This window comes from Apium graveolens, chromosome 6 (genome assembly GCF_009905375.1).
Source record: "Apium graveolens cultivar Ventura chromosome 6, ASM990537v1, whole genome shotgun sequence".
Taxonomy (NCBI): domain Eukaryota; kingdom Viridiplantae; phylum Streptophyta; class Magnoliopsida; order Apiales; family Apiaceae; genus Apium; species Apium graveolens.
The window spans coordinates 61226002-61229525 of record NC_133652.1 but is presented as its reverse complement, the minus strand read 5'-3'; positions in this window follow the sequence as shown (position 1 = coordinate 61229525).

Genomic DNA, 3524 nt, shown 5'->3' with positions numbered 1-3524 from the left:
TTTTGGTTCAACTGGAGTAGATTTCTTCCATAACAGCTTCTTCTTATCAGCAATTGTCATCTTTTTCAAATCAACTTGATCAGAATTTGTTGTTTCTTCTGTAACTTGCTGTTCTTCATTCTGAACAACTTGAGCAGTGTCAGAGGCTGTTTTAGATTCTTCAATTATCTTTCTTCTCTTCAGAATTTGAACAGTTTCATCTTCTATCAAATCATCATCATGCATTATAGTTTGATAGACTGGAACGGAAGAACTTATCTTTTTCTCAATCTTTAAAGGTTCACCAACCTTTTATTTTCCTTTTGACTTAGGATCAATCTCAGTTTGTGATCTAGTCTTGGACTTTGAAGTCTCAGAATTTGACTTTTCCCTTATCACAATGCCTTTTTCCTTAGGCCTTGGAGGTTTCTTTGCATCAGAAGCTTTAGACTTAAGATTTGTCTTCTCAATTGCAAATCTAGCTTCTTCCTCCTTGAGAGTTTCCAAATCCATTCCTGGATTTTGTTTCAGAAATAATCTTCTAGTTATCTCCTCATCAAGTGTCTGAATTTTAGGATCTTTGTAATAAACAGTAGTCTGCTTCCCCTTTAGCTTCAGAGTTTGTAAAAACTTCTGAGAGTCTTTAGATCCTGACCGAATCAGAATATCAGAACTTGACATCAGACTTTGTTTATCAGAACCTGACTTGTCCTGTGTAGAAGATTTGCTAACATCAGAAATTACTTTCTGTGAAGATTGTCCTTGAACTTTTCCTTGACCTCTGCTCTTATTAGAGTTTCCCTGGTCATCACCTTTATCATCCTTCTTCTTTAGTATTTGAGTAGGTGAGCATTTGGACTTAACTACCTTCTCCCCCTTTTTGGCATCATCAGGAAGTAAGAGAGAGAGAGAGAGAGAGAGAGAGAGAGAGAGAGAGAGAGAGAGAGAGAGAGAAGAAGTTCAACTGAAGATTGGATCTCATCCAATTGAGCTTTCTGAGAAGCTTGGTTAGCCAGGACCTCATCAATTTGGGTCTGTTACTTCTCTTGAATCTTTTCAATGGCTTCAATTTTCTCAAGAGTAGGTCTAACTATCTGTTCTTGTCAAGCTTGATCTGTAGATCTAGCTTATCATCATGTTCCTTTAATGTATCAACCTTTTCATGAGTAGAAGAATGTAGGCCTTGAAGATTTTTGGTAGACAGAGCTGTGATCTTGAGTTGTGTCTTGAAATTAGCATTTGTGAGCAACTTATCAGCTTTAGCAATATGCTCTTTTAGAATTTTACGGCTTGGAATAAAATCTGAGTCATTCCACTTCTTGGTCCACTCCACACCTCTGTGAGTATCCTCCCAAGAAATAGGTGCTTCCTTTTGTTAGGAATATGTGTATTAGTTTGATGATAAGTTATACAAAACACTTAAGTAGAAATCTAGTGTTTGTAGTCTCAACGGATAAGACCATCTTGGCTATCCGTTGAAGGAGTAGCTTTACTTAGCAATAAGTTTAGTATTGTAGCACATTTCATTCTCTGGATTCAAGTTGTAATTATTAGATGTTGTAATTATTAGATGTTGTAGGAAATTATCAGTCATGTTGACTACTAGTGGATATGCAAATAGGAGGGCTAATTGTAAATATTTCATGCCTTGTAATTTTGTATAAGTGAAGAAGTATCAACTGATATTGAAGACCTTCAACGGATAAGAAACAAAGCTTCAACAGATGTCTCTAAAGCTTCACGGATAATATCCATCAACGGATAAGTGCTTCAACGGATAAAGACTTCAACTGATAATGCATCAACGGATAAAGCTTCAACGGATAAAGCCTCAACGGATAAGGCATCAACGGATGAAAGCTTCAATGGATGCTTAGTTCATTAGCAGTTGATAGTGACAATTCATAAGCTGACAGAGGCACATGGGTTGACAGAGACAAACTGGAATGTGGAAGCCTCTAGGAGGAATCAAGAAAATGCAGCATTTCTATTCTGGTGCAAACAAGGAAGTATTCAACAGCTAAGCCTAAATTGTATTGGATGGAGAAATAAAGAAGAAACATGTGAAGAGCCTTTTTAATTGTATTTTACAGTTTTTTCTTCACTTGTAAACTTGGTGATATATAAACCAAGTAGTAGCTAGTAATTTGATGTGAATTTTCCAGAGCTGTTGAGAAAAATCCAGAGAGAAAATCATCTAGTTTGTACTAGGAAGCAGCTGTGATTTAATTCTTTGAATCACAGATTTTCTGAAATAACACATCTCTGGTGGAACAACAAATCCACCAGAAAAGTTTTTAAGTTCTCTGTGTTTGAATATATATCTGTCTGCATTAGCTTCAAGCAATTCATACACACTTGCTCTAAAAAACACTTAGCCTTAGAAACTGCTCAAAACTTGAAAAAGTTTTGAGATTTACATTCAACCCCCCTTCTGTAAATCTCATTGTTAGTCCACTGGGAATAACAATTGGTATCAGAGCAAGCTCTTAACATACAAAGAGTTTAAAGATCTATTCTGCTAACATCATGAGTAAGAAGGATATTGGTGTAAAGATTCCAATCTTGGAAAGAGATAACTATCATCACTGGAAAGTGAAGATGCATTTACATCTTCTCTCTCAAGATGAAAGCTACATCAACTGCATTGAAAATGGTCCTCACATCCCTCACAAGGTGGCCACAGCTGCTACTGCAACAGTTGCTGTTGGACAGTCTATTCCCAAGCCAAAAGCAGAATGGACTGTTGAAGATATTGAAGAGGTTCACAAGGACAAGAAAGCCATGAACATTCTGTTTAATGGCCTAGATCAAGATATGTTTGACAATGTCAGTAACAGCCAAACTGCTAAGGAAATTTGGGATACTGTGCAGCTTATCTGTGAAGGCACTGAGCAAGTTATAGAAAACAAAATGCAGCTTCTCATTCAACAGTATGAATATTTTCATTTTGAAGAAGGAGAATCGTTGAATGATACCTTCAACAGGTTTCGGAAACTGTTGAATGGATTGAAGCTGTATGGCAGAGTGTACCAAGTTAAGGACTCCAATTTAAAATTTCTAAGGTCTCTACCAAAGGAATGGAAGCCTATGACTGTTTCTCTAAGAAATTCTCAAGATTATAAGGACTTCACACTTGAAAGATTATATGGAATTTTGAAGACATATGAACTTGAGATGGAGCAAGATGAGCTGTTGGAAAAGGGGAAGAGAAAAGGAGGATCAGTTGCACTTGTAGCTGACAGTGAGAAGGTTGAAACCAAGAATGAGGAGAAGACAATGCCAAGTCTCAAAATTGGCACAAGCAAATCAGAATCAAGCAAGGGTAAAGAGCAAGTAGCTGAAGATGAAAAAAATTCCAGTCAGGATGACTCTGATGATGTTGATGAACATCTGGCTTTTCTGTCCAGGAGGTTTGCAAAGATGAAGTTCAGGAAAAATATAAAATTCACTAAGCCAAACAAAAACATGGTGGACAAATCCAATTTCAAATGTTATAACTGTGGCATTAGTGGACACTTTGCAAGTGAGTGTAGGAAGCCAAC